We start from the raw sequence: 21161 nt of genomic DNA on the forward strand, positions 1-21161 counted from the left end.
TTTTTGATTATGTAACAATAGGGCCAGTTTTTACCTTCTGGTAGTTCTGATCTACATAATTCAAGTGTATTTTGTTGGACCTGACTTACTTCGTATAATTTTTTCCACTGTCATAAGCACCTACTTATTTACATCTTGAATTCTTCAGACCAGGAATTTAGTTCAAGAATCCAGAACACCAATATATGTATAAGGAGTTAAGAATTTATTTTCTTAGGAAATGAAAAATAGAACAAGAGGCATTTCCTCATTTATATATGCAATTGAATATGTTGCATATCACACAAGGAAGCACAGATTTTTATCTTCTTGGATTTTAGCTATTTATAAAATAGTTCAGAAATATTTTTGTTATCTTTTATAGAGATATATATATGAATTTTCTCTCTCTGTATATACAAGGATGAATACTTTGGCATTGATTGAAATGTCTCCTTACTCATTAAATCTCATTTTATAAACCTCTAAATCTAATTTCTTGCCTTGACTGATTAAAACCTCAATTAAATACTGAATATGTTTTTTTCATGTTTTATATATGTTCATTTTGGTATTATGGTCATAGAATCATAGAATGGTTAGGGTTGGAAGTGACCTTAAAGATCATCTAGTTCCAATGTCCCTGACATGGGCAGGGAAACCCTCCACTACACCAGGTTGCCCAAAGCCTCATCCAACCTGGCCTTGAACACTTCCAGGGATGGGTTATCCACAACTTCTCTGGGCAACCTGTTCCAGTGCCTCACCACCCTCAATGTAAAAAATTTCTTCCTTATATCTAATCGAAATCTGCCCTCTTTCAGTTTAAAGCCATTGCCTCTTGTCCTATCACTACATGCCCTTGTAAAAAGTCCCTCTCCAGCTTTCCTGTAGGCTCCCTTTAGGTACTGGAAAGCTGCTATAAGATCACCCTGCAGCCTTCTCTTCTCCAGGCTGAACAGCCTCAACTCTCTGAGTCTGTCTTCATAGCAGAGGTGCTCCAGCCCTCTGATCATCTTCATGGCCCTCCTCTGGACTCGGTCCAGTAGCTCCATGTCCTTCTTGTGTTGGGGACTCCAGAGCTGAACACAGTATTCCAGGTGAGGTCTCACGAGAGCAGAGTAGAGGGGCAGAATCACTTCCCTCAACCTGCTGGCCACGCTCCTTTTGATACAGCCCAGGATACGGTTGGCTTTCTGGGCTGCCAGTGGACATTGCCGGCTCATGTTGAGCTTCTCATCCACCAGCACTCCCAAGTCCTTTTCCTCAGGGCTGCTCTCAAAACATTCTCCACCCAGCCTGTACTTGTGCTTGGGATTGCCCCGACCCATGTTCAGGACCTTGCACTTGGCCTTGTTGAACTTCATGAGGTTCTCACAGGCCCACCTCTCCAGCCTGTCAAGGTCCCTCTGGATGGCATCCCTTCCCTCCAGTGTGTCCACAACACCACACAACTTGGTGTCATCTGCAAACTTGCTGAGGGTGCACTTGATCCCACTGTCCATGTCTCCAACAAAGATGTTAAATAGCACTGGTCCCAGTACTGACTCCTGAGGAACACCAGTCGTCACTGGCCCCCACGTGGACATTGAACCGTTGACAACAAATCTTTGAGTGCGACCATCCAGCCAATTCCTTATCCACCGAGTGGTCCATCCATCAAAACCATGTCTTTCCAGTTTAGAGACAAGGATGTCGTGTGGGACAGTATCAAATGCTTTGGATAAGTCCAGGTAGATGACGTCAGTTGCTCTTCCCCTATCCATCAATGCTGTAACCTCATCATAGAAGGCCACCAAATTAGTCAGGCATGATTTGCCCTTAGTGAAGCCATGTTGGCTGTCATCAATCACCTCCTTATTTTCTTAGCATAGTCGCCAGGAGAATATGCTTCATGATCTTGCCGGGCACAGAGGTGAGACTGACTGGCCTGGAGTTCCCTGGGTCTTCTTTTTTTCCCCTTTTTAAAGATGGGGGCTATGTTTCCCCTTTTCTAGTCAGTGGGAACTTCACCAGATTGTCACGACTTCTGAAATATGATGGATAGTGGCTTAGCAACTTCATCAGCCAGTTTTCTCAGGACCCATGGATGCACCTGGTCTGGTCCCATGGACTTGTCCACCTTCAGGTTCTCAAGATGGTCTCGGACCTGATCTTGTCCTACAGTGGGTGATTCTTCATTCTCCCAGTCCCTGCCTTTGCCTTCTGTGACTTGGGCTGTGGAGCTGGAGCTCTTGCCAGTGAAGACTGAGACAAAGAAGTCATTGAGAACCTCAGCCTTCTCCATATCCCGGGTAGCCAGGACCCCCGTTTCCTTCCGGAGAGGGCCTACATTTTCCCTAGATCTCTTTTTATCACTGACATATCTATAGAAGTTTTTCTTGTTGCCCTTGATGTCCCTGGCCAGTTTTAACTCTATCAAGGCTTTATGATACATATGATTATTATGATACATATTCTGAGGTGGAACATGTCATATAGTGGCAATGAAAATAAAAAGTGAGCTTCCTATCTCCTGAGAGCCACTGGTACTTTTGAATGCAGGTCAATCCTCAGCTACATTTATGAAACAAACCTTGGTACTCCATAGGTTACAGGCCTGACAAAAAAAAAATTTTACACGTAAATTTATTTAGGTTTATAGCATAAGAAGATTTAATAACTCCTGGTAAACCTGGGAAAAGTTAATATTTACCCTCCTCAGGAGTACTGACTTTAATTTCACTGATATAAGCATTGTTTTTTCAGCATTGTAACTGAAAGAGTAGAAACACTAGTACTTACCTTCTGTGGAAGCCAGGAGGTAATAAGACTGTGGGGAGAAGAAAAGAAACAGACACACATACCTTGAATTACTCATCATTCTCCCCCTGCCTGCATTTTTTGGCTATGTTAAGACTGTTTTTAAAGCCTATTTTGAATGTACTCATGATGCTAGCCACACCATCGGCATCCCTGAAAGCCTCTGTACATCCCTCTGGACTAACAACTACTATCTGATTTGATTGTATTAATTTCTACTTTTGTCTCATAAAAATCAGAGTATTTCTTTATACGTGACGGAGTAGTGCAAAAGATCTGACGTAAACTTAAAGTTTTAAGACTTTAAAACTTAAAGACCTGAATGCTTATTTAGTTAGGTCCTCACTTAAAATCATCTACCTGTGCTTCTGTCCTTGTTAAGCATTATTTAAATGTAGTTTATAAACGAGGGAAGGTTTAATGATAATGATAGCAACTAGTAAACAACACACTAAGTTGGTGACTCAGCAGCCTGTCTTAATAACATACTTCAAACAATGGGAATATTGTACATGTCAGTATGTACACTAACGATATGTTGCTGCCTTTACTGCTTTTGTTCATCTCTACTCCTGTCCAATATATGCTTCCTGGAGGAAGACAAACAAAAAGAATTTTAAAATTAATTGGAGCAAATCACTTTAGACGTTGCACAATTAACTTGTGGTATTGCACTGGTACAAAATTCTAATTCTGTGAATTGATAGTATTCTAAGAATGGATTCCATTTGTGTGGTATATCAACAGTCACACAAACCAAAATTAGATTAATAAAATATGCACCTGGAAAATCAGAGCCTACATCTGGCAAAGAATTAAAGCCATATCTTTCTTGTATGTATAGGTCTTTTCTTCTGGATTATTTTTGTAACTCAAAGACAGATGTTTTCAAATCAAAGCCATACAGAAAACTTCACGAAAGGCACAGATTGCATTCACTTCCATCTGATAATCCGATGAGGAAGTCTTAGAATGCAATACATGCTCATTTGATCAAATAAACATTTATACTGAGATAAATCTCAAATTCTTAGCACATCTGGAACTCAAGGCAGTAACAATGAAGTAAAACTCTTAATGCACATTCTAATAGGAAATATAGTCATCAAATTTCTACCTTTTAATTAACAAAAAATGCCCCAAACCAAATATTATGGTTTTCCACTTTCAGCCAGTCAGTATTAAAACACATCTGAGGATTTTATCTGCACAGGAAGAACAAGTCCTAAATATGTTTTGGAAAGGTTTCCTGTAAGACTTCCCCCCAACCTTTGGAAGTCTTCCAGAAAGCAAGAAAAAGAGCATATGTTTGATTTACAGACAGAAAAAAAAAAAACAAACAAACAGAGAAACAGTAGGTAGAAAGATGCGTTAAATGAGAAAGTGAGCTTCATTTCTGCAGAAAGATTGTTTTGAAACTTTGTCTTCAATTACAAGTCTTGACATAATTCCAAGACTTAATTTATTTTGCCTGGGAGATCATAATTTTTAAGACGGCTGTTCCAGTTTTGTAGGAAACTCAGCCAAGGAGAAAAATAAATATTTTAAATGAGAGAGGCTAATTGCCAAGAACATAAAATTACATGGGAGAATCTAGACTCATATAATAATCATTATTTGTAATGAACATTCGATTCCATGTGATGTGCATTTACTTTTCAGTGGGTCTTTGCAGTTTGAAATAGGAATCTTTTAAGGGTAAAGAATAAATATTACTAGTGAACTCTATTTTTTCAGTGTTTATGATCCTACATGAAAGGCCAAATCGTAAGGTATTTCAACCGCATCATGACATGACAGTGTTACTTTATTTGTACTACTTAACGCCTTCCTTATGCCTTGATTCAAGGAAATCTTTTTGAAAAGGTACATAACGCAATCATCAACATCATTATGTGGGTAACGTATTATGTTCTGCACAGATCAGAAGGACCTGGCATTGACTTGTATTATGTGTATCATAAAATCATATATGTATCAATTTTATTACTGAGAGGGTGATCCATGCAGTAAGAAGTCCTTCTTGTAGTTTCCTTAAATTAAGGAAGTCCTTATATGAGAGACTAAACCTCTTCCTCTTGTTTGGATCATAAGTTTTGCAAACAGCAAACCGGAAATAAACTTCATTAAAACCAAAACCTGATTTCAACTGAAATCTTGAATATGAGCCTAATCTTTAAAGGAGCAGCATTAGATATCTAATGCTATGGCTTTTGGGCAGGATGGAGTCTTCTGACAGATGATTATTTCCTTCCTCCAGTGTTGAACTGCTCTAAACTTTCTACAGGATGATTCTCCAGCTTGAACTTCCCTTTTAGCTACGTCTATTTGCTTTGCATCAAGAGATGTTGACAGCTTTCAGCTCTGGCTCCAGGAGCCCAGATGGTTCAATGAAAGTGAAGGATAATACCGTACGACTTAGAAATTTTTTTGTGGTGTTTTTTTTTTTCCTCCAGTACAAAAAGGAACAGCCTAATGTCAGGTCAAGTTTGTAATTCAAACTGAGAGGGACAGTAAACAAGAAGAGTTATGTTCTTACTCTGAAGAGGGCAGTAAACAGGAAGAGAACAGGTCAGGTAAAAAATATGTAAGATGCAAAAAGGTTAAACCTAAAACATCTCTGAAAGAAATAACTTAATCCCATTGTTTATGTGAAAGGCCATTATTGTGAAGTGTGGATCAAATCTAAACCTGAATGTCTTCTGACTTGTACACAGAGACAATCAAAAACATCGCTTTCAGGGATTCAGAGAATAAAATGAGGATCTTCACAGTCAAAATTAACCTTAACAACAACAACAAAAAAATCTATTTCAAGCATTTACAGCAGTTACATATTCAGCTCCTTTTATTTTTCCACGAGCTCTGTGCTAATTCACTGCTGGCATCTGCTGGCAAACCTTACATAAATTTGTTGCTCCAGAATTGCACTTTTTCAGCTTTTACTTTCACCAGAGGGTTTCTAGCCCTCCTGCTCTCCCCTAGAAGAAAGGGCACACAGGACAGAATGATCATCTGGTTATAGGTCTGACATCTGGTTCAGGATTTCTGGATGGTTTAAGGCTCTAGATTTAGCCTCATGAAGTAGAAATTCATTGTAATGACATCCCAGAAGAATGCAAAAGATCTAATCCCTTATCTATGGCCCTGGCTTTGCCACCTCCTCCTTCTCTGCATCTTTCCATTGGACTATCTTAAACACGAGCATTTCAGCAGTGACCTACCCTCCAGCTACACCAAAACAACCGCGCCTCTTCAGCTGTCACCCAGAACATATTCACTTAAGGTATCACTCATTTCCCTGATTTCAGAGAAACTGTAAGGCCAGTTTACTACCTCACATGACGCTCAACTCCACAGAAATGGCCCAAGGTATCTCAGCAGCATTTTTCTCTTTGCAATGCCAGCTTTCCTCAGCAGCCACAATCTTGAGAAACAAAAGAACAGGAAATAACGCTCACAGTGACATGGCTTTAAACTCTTTACTATAGGATGTGAGCAAGAGCACACTGCTGCCTGCTTTCAAAAAAAAAAAAAAACCACAAAAAAAACCACACCACAAACACAACTTTGAGTGCACTTTCCAACAGCTGCAAACAAAACCCACAGAAGAGAAGAGGAAATAAAGATACTTTTGGAATGTGGGAATGTAAAATTCTTCAGAAAAAATAGTTGTATTTTAGCTCATCTAGCCATTCCTATTACGTAAACGACTAACACTTCAGAACCTTGTACAGCATCTGACCTTGGAGAAGTATTGCTGCAATTAACACTACAAGCAGTTAACCTCACATACACATGAATGCTGAAGTTTTCAAGAAAGACCCACAGATGGGCAGAGACTACTGAAATCTCTGCCACTTATCCTGGAACAGCTGTTACAGAAGTGAGTCATCTTCCTTGTATAAAATCCTTCTGGCAATTTCACTTCAAACAGATACAGAGTTCCTTTATGGAGTTTTTTTTTTTTCTTTTCTGCATTTGTAAGGCTGTTTAAATACACTGCCCTCAGCAATGCTTACAAATTAGCTGACACTTATCAAAAAACTACTGCTGTTGTTTTGATTTAAGAGACTTGCTTTCCTTGGTATGTATTAATGCAAGGCAAGAGAAAAGGCAAGCTAAGTATTCATACATGCCCAATCAGCTACATCACTGCTTCATCTTATACTCACATTTTCCTAGAGGAAGAACAGTACCTTGACTTCATACAGAGACTACTACACTTTCATTTTTACACCCTCTATACAGGACTTTTATTTTATATATATATATATACACACACACTTATGTATCTCCACATATATACATATCTACACATTCACAGAATACACATGCAATAGACATTATCTTTTGTTCTAGAGCAACACACAATATTTAAACATGGACCTGAAGCTAGTAATCTTTCAAAAACTTGTAAAGCATTATTTTTTAGTGATGTTCATCTGCCAAATCTGTTCTGCAAAGTTCATGGAATATGCTTAAATCTATATAAACTACATTTCATCGAGCAGGTTTTACCTAGTCTAAGTACAATTTGCCATGTCATTTTTCTTCTCAGTTCCTGAATTATATCAAAATTAGATTTGCTCTTTAATTTAAACACACACATTAACTGATGCATCTTTGACATATTATGTATCTCTCAAATTCCACCTGCTGAGGAAAATCTATTGCCTTATCTGTTATAATATCTTACATATTATTTTATATATTATCACGGTTATCAATTTCACAGTCACTGAATTACTTGTGATTCTATGCACTGGACATTTCCCAAATATTTCATGACAGAGTCTTTGTGGCAGGAGGAATTTCTTTTTTTTCATATCGTTTTTTTCTCCTCCCGGTGTCTGAGCCACTAGTATTACTTTTTACTTGTAGGAGTGGAAAACAAAAACAAAACAAAAAAACAAAACCCCTCAAAAAAAAAAACAACTTCCCTTTGAAAGCTACCCATTCAAAGAATAATGACAAGTAAAAAAGCAAGAGAGAATAATTGCCATTGCATTTATTGAACAGAACTGTCAACTGAGTGCAACAGTGAGTTCTGCTTAAAAAGAAAACTAAAATAATAATTATGTTACAGTGTGGCCAAACCCAAAAATGTGTTCAAGACAGCCATCCCTGGGACTGTGTTCCTTGAAAAATCACCAAATATATCATCTGAGTAGTCTCATTATTCCATGTCATTCTGCATTATATCTAGTATGTCAACCATTAAAAAAAAACAAACACAGAACAAAACATTTCCATAAATTACGAAGTTTGTACTACTAAGCTGAATTGAAGATAAGCAGCTATTTCTTCCAGTATCGGTATTTGTCTATGACACGTATATGGTGCAAAGTCTGTGTCTAAAGAGTAAGATTCATTTGTACGAGTAACAAAGACTCTGTATACATATTGGTATGAATAGTAAGGTTGCTTTCGGCCACGAATATTCCCTCAAGTTTTCATCGTACCATAAACTGTTGGAAAAAAAAATATTTATACAGCTTAAGGAAGAAAAATGATTCAGTAATCACTCTACACCCTGGAACAAAATTCAAATTTCATTTCCAAGGAGAGTTTCTTAGAACATTTGACCATGAAAATATGTTGGCAGCATAAATTAAAATACTACAGGGTGCCAACAAAGATCCATGGGGTCTGTTTCACAGATACAGGAACTAAAAGCACACTAAACTTTGTTAATGGCATTTTCAATTAGTGATAGCTTCAAAAGCAATCATAATTGTTTAAATAAACTAAATGTGTTTAATTTCTGTAAATTTCAAACCTTGGTGCTGCATTTATAACAGAATGTTTTTGTTCTCAAATTAAATGGAATTTCAGCACTGAAACTTTAGTAATTTTGCAGAAACATCTGTATGTAAAGCAATACATGACAATGCATGCTCAGCTTCAAGGAAATGCTGAAATCCCATCCACTTCAGTAACGCTGAAACCAGTGCACTAGTCAACTGAATCAGAGCCCAGCTCTATGCTGTGGACAAAAAGTCGTGAGATGATAGCGTATAGCACTAAGGAATTAACTGCATACAGGTCCTGCAGGCATGAAGCTTTCCCTCTTTGCCAAATCTTCCTGTGAAGACCAAGCATTTCAGGCAGCACTTGTAGTCAGGGAACTATGCAAGAATTCTCCTGCCTGAATTTTCTGCCTGACTCCAATGACTCCCATATTACATTGTTTTCCACTTTCTGGAGAAAAGCAGGCTTTGTTAGCTCTTACTCTTAATTAGTTCTTTGCCTCCAGCTTCCCTTAATTTCTGGATATTCAGAGAAACGTTCAGTTAAAAGCCCTTTTTGGCCTGTCTCAGAAAACTGAAGTTCATCTCCAATGTATTGGGTCACAGCTTCTGAGCTGCACAACTCTGGAGAAAATGCAGAAGAAAGAGTTCACTTACATGGACTTGGGCACTAACTAATGGTAAATGCTGCTCCAGAGCATGTGACAAACTGTCCAGATCCACTAATGGTAGTTGAAAACATACATGAACTGAGATCTCACTTTCAATTTCTACATGAAATGTCAAGGCCAAACCAAACTGACTACGAATACTCTTTCCATGCTCTCCAGGGAGAGGTGATGGAGTCCCCAGTTCTGGAAGTCAACAAATATTCCAGAAGAAATGAAAAGAGAAAGACTTGCCATGAGACCTTACAGGCACAGGTGCAAATTAGCACAAATCTGCCTATAAAGACACCAGAATTATAGTATAGTAATCATTCTAAATTTTCAATATTTATAAGGATTTGCTTAAGAGGGCTTACTATCAATTAAGCAGGCAATCTTATGCCAGCAAAGGTATCCTCAACAAATATTAACACTTAATACTCATTGCTATCAACCACTGGAGTATGAAGACATTTTATACTTTCATAAACTGGCAAAAAACAGTTAACAAATAGCATGACTTCCCATTCTCGGAACTCAACTACCTCTATAATATGATGACTCTGAGGAAAGATCTGACCTGCAGAATCATAGATATTGGTTTCTATTTTTTTTCCCCTTGCATATTGTTATTTTTTATGTATTTAAAACACTCGGAATGTATGAACAGACCTCTAGTTGTCCACAAAGCAACCTACATTACTAGATCCTCAATGTTCACCTGATATTCAAAATCAGGTTTTGTAGGTGACCAGCAGTTCTGACAGTGATGTTTGGCACAGGAGTTGGAGCCTGAGTCCCAAAGCAGAAATGTAAATTACAATAACAGACAGAGAGAATGCATTTTGATTTGCAAATCTTTGCTTTAGATTTAGCATGTATTCATGTCTGATTAAAATTCAGAGACTGAAACACAACTATTATAATTGGATTTCTAAAGCCTACTCTAATTTTTCAACTCATTAGCAATTCATGCATTTTATTCCAGTTTTCACTCTCTAGTAATTCTTTAAAGTATATCTTTGAAAGTGAGCTGCATTAGAAGTTCTATGATTAGAAAGATTCAAACCAATTCAGTAGCTTTGTTTATAGGGCAACTGCCAAGACCTGAGTCACTTAGTCAGCCTGTGACATGCCCGCTTGTATAACTTGTTTTCTTTGGCAGCGTTTGAGAGTTTTATGTATCTGTTGTTGGATACATAGCTCTACTCACATATTAAAGAAATGAAATGGAGTGATAAATTTGTATGAAATTAGTTTTAAAACTGTACTGATTAAATCCAGTGGAAATCAGTGTGGTTTTTTACATCCTGCACCTCCCTCCTACCTGGTGGCCAAAGAAAGGAGAAAAACTAGAAGCTGGTAAAAAGCAAATGTCTTGCCACACATCACACTTTTGATTAAAAGAACAGCTTTAAAATCCACCAGGACACTGTATCTTGTCCAATAGCAGAACTTGGTAGATATACCGAAAGAGCAAACCCAACCAGTTCATCAAAAGTACCACCGACTTCAGCCTGCAACATACCAATAGTCGCCTCTCTGCGGAGAGAGAAAGCACATTCTGTCCATCTGCCTCACTCACTCTATCTACTTAATCAAATCAAGGAAAGGACAGGGGAAAGCACATTTGTTTGCTTTATAAGCAAAAATTAAATGCAATACTGAAATAATTGATCTCCACCATTCAGAGATCTGTTCCATTATTTTCCTGCAGATTTCATACCTCTGGGAGTTGTTTCCTAACTACATTGCTTGAGAACAGCAGAAAATAATAAATGATTTGAGAGATTTGCTTTGCTATGTCTAGCAAAGAGTTAGGTTTTTTAAACCACCAGCTTTTAGTCTCAGAGACAGCATTTCATTTCTGGATAAAAGAGCTTCTAGTCACTAACTGTTTGGTTTTTTTTTTCCTTCTAAACCAGAGGTTTATTTAGTGGAACAACCAACTCTTATCAATTCGATGACTCTGGCGTCCTCTTTAAGTGGTATAATACAATCCAATTTCATATCAGATGTTAAAGTTTAGCTGTTCCTATTTATCTTTCTCTGGAAACAAAAATGTTTTGCTTACATTCTTGCCTCATTTTGCCTTTGAGGATTCTAGTGGGCCAGGTTGAAATCCAGAATATTCATTACCTTGTATACCATTACATCAACACGATCTGGATGAAACAGATTTTTCTGAGTTTCCTGTTCTAAATGATGTGGGTTAGAGTCAGCTAGAACATTTGATAGCTGAGGACTGGGACCTCTCTACAGGCAATCAGTTCTTTCTTATCTAGTAAAGCATTACTTTTAATTTCATGTTTTGTTAGTGCCAGGCTGAAATGAAATTACATTATTTTCTTTCAAATTTGACCGTTCTACACCTACAACTTCACATTTTTACAGTTTGAGGTAGGGTGTCTAATGATCAAGGATGAGAAGGTGAGGTAAAGATAGTCATTTAAGGAAGTGAATCTGTAGAGCTTGATGTTACCTTAGCAGATGGAATTGGAATGCTTCCCTCCATATTTAGAATCAAACTGGTATTGGGTTAGTTTCACTTGAATTCTGGTGAAACACATTCATCAGATGACTAGAGAAGAATTTGAAGAGGAATTTATCACCCTCTGACTGGAGATCAATCTAGAGCCCCAGAGATGAAGTGTCAAAATTCCTATGAGGGAAGAACATGAACCAGTTCCAGTGAAGAGAATAAAGGGTATGGAGACAGACAAGGATCCACTCAAGCTGAAGGAAAGCCTTGTTAGAGGCATCTTCTCTGGGACAGAGAACTCTATGATGTTCTAGATAATCTAGACAATCTCATCTAGGCCCACTTTCCCATGAAAGGTTGGACCCTTCCACTCCGGACTGTTCTAGGCTTCTGTACGTTACTTTTTTAACATCCTCTACATGGGTCATACTATGGTGTCTCTGGAACTACTCATTTGCAGACCACCATAGCATTCCACAGCCAGCCTGAACTATAATCTGTTGACAAATTGCTCATGACAGATAGTGGCAAGCAATGGTATAAAGACTCACTGTACAGTGGATGGCTAGGAATTTCCTTCCTAAAAGGAAGTAAGTTCTATGCTTTTGGTCAGAAGGAAGAGAAAGGCAAAATGGCTTTTTGGATGCAAAGTTCTTGATTTCTCTTGCAGTCACTGTGTGTGGCTGCAAAGTTCTGCTTCCCATGCCAGATTCGGAGGTTTAGAAATTATACACAGAGGAACGGGCTGGTACCAAGTAACTCATAACAACAGTGCTAACTATAGTGTTACGGGGAAAAAAAAATAAAACAAAACAACGAACCTGAAAGCAGTTGTAAGATTGGCCAGTGCTTGAAACAGTAGAGGTCCTGCTTCACAGGTCCATGTGCACATCCTGATGAAGGAAGAGAAACTTCTATTTATGGCAGAAATAAAACAGAGCTGCTAGCAGCGTGACACCATGCACACAATGCCTTCTTCACTTCGCTTCGGGGTTGCCCTTGAGGGACAGAAAGAACACATCCAATTCAGTCTGAGAGCAAGTGAATATTTTTCCCCAAAGCCGGCCTGGAATCAGCTGTGAAGAGGAGGTATCTAACATTTCAAAGAGCTTCCTAAGCAGCGATATGTTGCTACATCAAAGAAACTCCAGACTTGACAGACTGGAATGGAGTAGAATAATCTAACTGCCTGAGGAGGAGTTCTGGGGACGTTACTGTACCTGCCGCCTTCTCCTCCACTTGGCCCATGCACCAGCAGGAATTGCTCAGCTGATCTGGAGTATGCAACAAGTGCATCCTTGCCCGGTCCTAATTTTAGAGCTTGCAAATCATGGTGAAAACACAGCCACAAGCTTAGAAAGCAAGCTGGCAAAATGGGCTCAAGGGCCAAGGAGGGAACTTACACTCATAGGTCCCTGCTGCAGCATTTACTAAGATTTATTTTCTTTTTGGCTTTACAAAAGCAGACAGTTTTCAAGATGGAAGGCCAATTAAATGGGATTACTTTAGTAAGGCAGGCTTCTTCACATAAAAAGATCAAATTCCTAATTACTACAATATTCTCATATCTCTGGTTTCCCTGTAATCTCTTATTTCTCAGAACACATTTTTTGGCTGTGCTAGCACCATGTTCAAAAGGCTTTTAATATTTTTCTAGCATTATGGGGAAGAGTAGAAGTTTCATTTTACACAAAAGATAAAAAAACATCTCATACGAAAATTTTATTGTCAGTGATAAACACAACCCTGAATTTGTTCGGTCTATTTGAGACTAGGCATACTAGATGCACTTATGTTATTTTCCTTGACAGGTAGAGAGCTCAGGGCAAAACACTTCTATTTCAAAGGTAATATATGCTGTTACATCATACAAAGCACCCAGAGTTCATATCATTTATTTTCAAGAATCCATGACCTGTTTGGAACTGAAACTCACTTTGATCCTGCATAAAGAAGTGCTGCAACTACCTTATTGTACGGGGGTAGAAATTTTATTTTTTAACTAGTAACTGATCTTCAAATATGATTTCATACATTTATCATACTACACTGCAAACAGATTAGGCTTCAATGTACAATGCATTTGTCGTGGGTTAGGCCGAATCCCACACACAGCCGGTCACTCCCCCTCCCCCAGGAATGAGGGAGAGAATTAAAGGATAAACGGGAAACCCGTGGGTTGAGATAAGAACAATTTAATAGAGATGATTTAATACACAGGGTAGATGCTCACCACCCCCTCATATGCGAAGCCCGTCTCGTCCCAAAGCTGCAATCCCGGACAAACGCGAGGCCCCGAAATAGAGAGGGGCAGAGAGAGAGAGATAGCACTCCAAGAGTGGGAGTACTGGGAGAGAGAGAAAAAAAAGAAAGAAAAAAACAACAGAGCAAAAGCGCAGCAAACACAAAAGAGCAAAAGCGGCGAAAGAGCCAAAGCGCAAAAGCCCTTCTTTCTGGCTGACCCTCACTTTTATACTGGGCGTGACGCTGCATGATATGGAATACTAATTGGCCAGTTTGGCCCTCAATCTTAAGTTCCACCACAAATCACAAGGGGAATCGTGTCCCCCTTGTCCCAGTTATGCTCCCCCTTTATCCCGCCGTGCTTCTGCACTCCGGCACACTGAAAAGTCCTTGGAGTTTCACGTCCAACCACAAATATCAACTTGCTATCAGCATTCTTCTCAGAGCAAGCCTCTGAGTAAAACCAAAACACGGAGCTCTTCTAGCTGCTAAAAAGAAGAGCTAACCGGTCCCAGCTAAAACTGGGACAGCATTTTAGAAGGGAAGAAATTGATTTGGGAAAGAGTTGAAAGATCATTTAGTTCTATTAATATTTAAAACCACCTACATAACAGAGCTCACCATACCTTCCTTACTCTCCTGCAAGCATTTAAAGTAGCCAGGCAGGTTTTGGTCACGTTGCATTATTATGGATGAAGTTCCTGAAAACGGCTGAATTGCAATGTGCCTGCTATCATATGTGGTAATATGCAGTAACAAGAACATGACCTGCACCACAAATCCTGTAATTCATAAGTTTTTCCAAAAAGAAACATAGCTTAGATAGCTCCATGTGTGTGCTTGTTGGTTTGAGTTGTTTTTTTTTTTTTTTTCCAACTTACAGATAACACTTTTACTATGCAGGCTCCACAGGAAAAACTGGAACAAACGTATGCTGCCTTCTGTTTTTTGTGTAAAACAAGAGTAACACAAATAAGCTTATTGAAAAACTATAGCTTCGGAGGTCACGGTTAAATAGACAGATAGGGCTGAAACTTAGGATGAAATGTTAAAAAGGGAAAAGAAAGCAGAATTAAGAACCTGACTATACTCATGCTGCCTCTTGTCCTTCACCATCAGACATTCATCCCATTTGGTCACATTACGGTCTTTCTCAATGAGCTGTTCCTGTGAACAAACCAGCTGCTGATAAAGTGGCACAAGTCATTCAAGAGCTTTTCCATAGCCTTTTGTACCTCATAATATGTGAGTGATTCAACTTTCAGAAGGTTGAGCCAGTTCATGCCACCAGGGAGCACTGGCATCAGCACTGGTATGGGATCATGAAGGCATAAGGATGACTAGCGAGCCCATATCCTGACCAGGCAGGAAGACGTTTATAAGTACATGACTAGACTTGCATGTTCTGCTTTTCTTTCTTACACTCAGCCTGAGGACAAAAGCCTACTGGATTAACTTTTAATAACATTTAATTTCCAAACCACCGAGGGCACTTGCCAAAGTAGAGCTGCTGAATTTTTTTGTGAATTAAATTGTACATTTATAATTTTCTCTTTTTTGGCTTAATGTTTTTTTCTCTGCTTTTTAGCTGTCTGCTCCTAGTTTGTTATAAAAAAATATGTTATTTCTCTGCACTTGTGATTTGAATCATAGGATTCCACATATCCTTGGTTTCCAAACAATTTGTGATTTCCAGTATGCTATGAAACCATTTTCTAATAAATATGAACGTCCTCTCACTCACTAGAAACCTTGCACCAGCCAATACTAGAGAAGAATATGAAAGGTCTATGAAGCAAATATCAAGAGAAGATTGAGAACAACATTGCAAGTAAAACGCCTTGTGAAATTCCTACTTCCTGGGACATTTCTATTCTCAGCAGAAATAGTACAGTGTAAAATTAGTAGCTCTAATTTAAGTAAAAAAGTTTGCTGCAGAAAAATGACATTTGTTATAAGAATTGACTTCCTGCTACATACAAGAAGGTTTACAGACATGGCCTTCTTAGAGTTTGTATGGGGAAAAACAGAAAATTGATGAAGTACTAAGTGATTGATAGGCAGAAGCAAACTGCCCTTTCTTTGCCTTCTCCCAACAAGACCTTCTCAGCAAAAGACAGAACAAGAACATGAAAAATGGTTTGTGTTTACAAGGGCAGGTAATTCTGAACCTCATTGTTTCTCTTCCTGTTCTTTGCAGGACAACACTCAAGTGCCTCTTTCATCCAGGAGCTTTTTGGAGCCTCTTACTCTGTCCTCAGGTCTACCAAACCACTGATCTTCATCCTAAACCTCTTTCTCAAACTGCCCATACTGAAGAAGAGGAACTTTCGAAAGTTAACAGTACTCAGCAGCTTCTGGCTGGGATTGGCAAAGGGATTTAAAAATCAAACTAGAAAACAGGGTGAATACTGAAGGTCATAATAAATAAAACTGAAATTTCAAATAACACAAAAAGATACAACAGAAACATTACACTGTTTTCTGTTTTCACCTCTTATTCAGGTCTCATTTTGATACAGCCCCTAAATGTTTACATGACTAATACCAGAGTAAAACCAAAAAATCTCTTTCTCAAAACACCTACCTATCTCTCAAACTTCTCTCTCAGAAATATGACCTTTTCTGAATATGGGTTACGTAGGTGAGCCTCTTCTAGGAAAAGCAGCCTAGGGGTAAAAAAAAAAAACGAGCCTTTTCACAAGAATCATGACGAAACTTGTGGTGATGATTTTACAGTCCTGTGGCAAGTTTCCCAAAAGGTAGCACTTTGGGCTGGATTTTAAGAAGGCTCTCCACAGCTTTCACAAGACCTTGAATACCTTAACTTTAAATTTACATTGTTACAGCTAGCAATAGTCAATCTTGACTTAACTCTGTGGTGCAAACTACCTTTATTTCCTTTTAACATCCAGACCTGAATTAAATTTTCCCCACAGAACATGATCAGGGTAAAATGCAAGTATACTGTCACTAAAATGCTTGGAAAACATGCATGAATTTTGTCAGCTTTTTTCTTTGGAAAAATATTTATAAATTATGAAAAACAATTATTGACATGATGTCGTGGTTTTAGGCTGATCCAGCAACTAAAACTCACACAGTCTCTCCTTCTCCAGTAAAGTAGAGAGGAGAGAAAAAAAAACAAAGGGACTGAGGGTTGAGACAAGAACAGAGGGAGCACCCACCAACCATGGTCCTGGGCAAAAAAGACAGGGCTTTTCTCAAAGCAAAACAGTTTATTAGTGATTACTTAGAAGGACGAAGGGAAACAAAAACCGATTACTCGAGAGGACAGAAAGAAACAAAACCAGATCTTAAAACTGACACCTTACCACCCCCGCTTTCCTTTTCCTCCCGGCTCTACCTCCTCCCCCCAGCAGCACAGGGGGCAGGGACTGGGGGAGTGCAGGTCAGTTCATTCCGTGCTGTTACTGCTGCTTCTGTCTCAAAGGAGGAGGAGTCCTTACACCCTTTTCCCCTGCTCCAATGGATCCCCTACCCACGAGGAAAAATCCACAAACTTCTCCAGCGTGAGTCCAGCCCACTGGAAACAATCCTTCCCCACAGATTGCTCCGGTGTGGGCTTTACCACAGTCTCGGGTACTTAGGGAGCTGTAGCCACTCGCTCCGGCGTGGGTCGTCACGCAGACTCCAGATACTTCTCTGCCTTGCCGTGCACCCCAACACGACCATCCTCAGGCTCAGGCATCTTCTCCCCACGGCTGCGAGTGGGTCTCTGCTCCACCGAGGCCGTCCTGGTTGCAGGGGGCCGCCTGCTATCTCACCATCAGCCGCAGGGGAAACTCGGCTCCGGCACACCTCCTCCCGCTCCATCCTCACTGACCTGCTCTCGATGCGGCTGTTTCTCTCAGATCTCAGTCCTCTCCAGGTGAACTCAGCCCAGTGGGCACCCCGGGAGTGGGGTGCCCCCGAGTTCCCCAGCTGGCTCCGCCACCACCATTCTCCGTGGCCGGCACCGGCCCAATGCAGGCAGCTGCCCGGCCGGGAGCCAGGGAGCGGGGGCAGTGCCCTCCTCCCTTCTCTGCTCGATCCTGGGCGAAGCACCTTTTCCGGTCCCTTTGTCCTGACTTAAATAGGGCAATTCGCAGAGGCGCCCTATTGGCTCCACCCGGAGGGGGACGGCAGTCTGATCTGGTGGCCAGAACTAAGCCTAAACCGGTTCCAAAACCGGGGAGGTCGCAGGGAGCAAAATCCCTCTCCTGCCACCAGAACCACCCCTCCCTCCACATCAAACCATGACACATGAACTGTTACAAATGTAAGTTCAAAAAATTTTCCTTTCAAGAAATCTAAGTTTGTTTGGTTGTTTTTTTAATTTAAATACTTCAACTTAAAATTAAACATTTTGTTTCCCTTGAGACAATAATTGTCATCTGTCAGCTTTTGTTTGTTTATATTCTGATCAACATAATTTCTAACCTCTAATGAAATGAAATATGCATTACTTAATTTGTTTGCATACTTTCCTCTAGAGTCCACTGTATGATTTCTGGAATGCTGATTACTTCATATTTTTTCTCTGCACTATCCATAATCCTGCTGGGGATCCAGACAGAGAAAAATTTAAACTAAATTAAATAAATTATAGAAAGCCCAGTCTTGCAATCACGTTCTGCACTGCTATCTTACATTTTACTACAGTTCCCATTCTCACATTAAAGAAGCATATTCTTTATTTTGTATGCTTGATCGTGCAGTAAAGAATGACTACGGTTTACAGGGGAGGACCTGAAACAGGGATACATTAAGGATTAAATCCTACCTTCAAGAAGTCTACAGGCTTTTGCAATTTTCTTTAATAGAGATAGTATTTTGTATGGCAAAATACATATGGGTGCTTGATGGCTCAGGGGCATTGAAACGAACTTCTGAGAGGCTCTTTAACTACTTGACCTGTCCTTTTTATACAAACCAGTGCTGCTCTTCACATCTGGAAAGCATTAAATTAGTGAAGGAAAGCAGAACAATACTAAGAAATGAAACAACCTGCAAGGTTACCACCAACCCCAGCCCCATTCCCAGTTACTCCACAGAAGACAATTTCACTCCAAGTGTTGTAATTTCATATTCTAAGAACTTTGATTTGCAGATTGAATTTTAAAGGAAGAGTTCCTATAATGTGCAAACTCTGTTTATCTCACCAAAACTTCACTTCTGTTTGTTCTGGAAGCTGCTTGTTTGAATCTAAATCGAAAGCAATTCATTTGCCCTCGGGGTTTAGTACAAACAAAGATTTGGGGAAGAGCTAATTTAAATGCAGAATAAATATAAAGGAAGAATATTTACAGATAAAATTTCTTTTTTCAAAACACTCAGGAAAACTCAGTGAACTGCAGGAAATACGCAAGTAGAAAATGAGATGGCCAGATAAGCAATAACTATTTTTTTTGGTTGAACATGATACCGGTTTGAATTTGCACAAATTAACTGTGAAATAGAACACAAAAAGCATGTGGTTGAGTCAAAAACCCAATAGCAAGATACTTAGCTAAACGTTAGTACCAGAAAAAGTCCTTATAGAGAATATATTTATAGACAGATGAAAAAGCACGTGTGTAATATTATAATCATAAATGTCAACAAAGTCTCCTGAGAAAGCAGTGAAAGTATTGTTGGTTGCACTGCTAATAAAACATGAAAATCACCTATTAATCATAAAAAATAACCCATGTAGAGATAAACATACACACTATTTGATCTGTACTAAAGAAGGTGGTAAAGTTCTGGAGATCAATTTTTTTTATTATCTCAGCAGGGTTAATTTGTTTTATATACATGATGTTTGTCTGGGGTTTTTAAACAATCTAGACAGTTCTCCAGTTAATTATTAAAATGCCTAAAGCTTCTCCATGTACTTCTTGTAGCTGAGATAATAGAAACAGAAATGAAGAGTTTTTCTAAGCAATCCTGTGAACATACTGTTCAGAGCATAAGAACAAGGACATCCTACCATGTTATTTGACTGCTAAGAAAGGAAGTGCTGTTCAGAAGTTATATAATTCCATCTCAGATGCTGGTGTATTAGTGGTAACATCCTAAAAATTTAACAGGAGTTATGAATTCATATACACGCAAACAAAAATCATTCATCCTTTCAAAAGCTCTTGTTGTGCCGTCATATGGGGATACCTCCATCCTACTGCCCAGACATTTAGATGACCTTTCAGTATCTCCCACACACCATACCTATAATCATCAGACTTTTATTTTGTTCCTGTGTTTAAAAAGGATTCAGGAGGAAAATTACTTCCTGCGTTTAAGGCCACAAGTCACAATAGCCCTGAGCTATGTTCGTAATGATATTCCTTATCTGTCGCAATCTTGGCTTCCTTTTGTTTGCTGGGCTTTTTGGGAACACTTTGTAAAGTAATTAATCTTGTTCTTTTTCCTAAAACACTTCCGCATAAAAAAAAATGGATTGCAATGCACGAGAATTAATTTACACTGTTAGAAACAAATCCAGCAAACTAGGAAAATCTATCGATTTCAGTTACTGTAAACAGGGCAGATCCTGAACCCCAGAACTGTCCATACTCAGGCAGATGACGTAAGTGGGAACATTCAGTAGTTGGTTTATGGTGTTTGCTTGGTTTTTTTTAAACAGAAAACCAGGGATAAAAATTGTTATGAAAGCCTAAAAAGTGGGGCAGCATAGTCTTTTCTGTTCCATCTGTTTACAGGGTAAGGGAAGAAAAATTAATAAAAAAGTTCCATTTCTGAAATGCATGCAGCTTCTCCTGCATGTTTTATGAAGAACTTCTCTGGCACACAGACTTTTCATTTAGTCTTTTTGTATCTGCTTTCTCCATTAAAACTAAAAACAATGTAGAGTGAAAGTATTTCTCTCTCTGCTTTATGTAAACTGTAAATGTATCAGAGAGTACATAGGAATTGTCCAGCTTCTGTATTCTGACTCTGATAGCCGTCACTATCACTGTCAGAAGAAAGCAGGCAACAATAATGAGATATCCATACCAACACGGAAAGCCGTTCCCATCATCTGAAATTGATTCATGCCTAGAAGATATGTATTCTCAAAATAACTGTGAAAAAAATCATAGAATTATAGAATGGTTAGGGATGGAAGAGACCTTAAAGATCATCTAGTTCCAACCCCCCTGCCATGGGCAGGGACACCCTCTACTACATCAGGTTGCCCAAAGCCTCATTCAACCTGACCTTGAATGCTTCCAGGGATGGGGCATCCACAACTTCTCTGGACAACCTGTT

The sequence above is a fragment of the Tauraco erythrolophus genome, chromosome 5, assembly GCF_009769465.1.
Source record: "Tauraco erythrolophus isolate bTauEry1 chromosome 5, bTauEry1.pri, whole genome shotgun sequence".
Classification (NCBI taxonomy): domain Eukaryota; kingdom Metazoa; phylum Chordata; class Aves; order Musophagiformes; family Musophagidae; genus Tauraco; species Tauraco erythrolophus.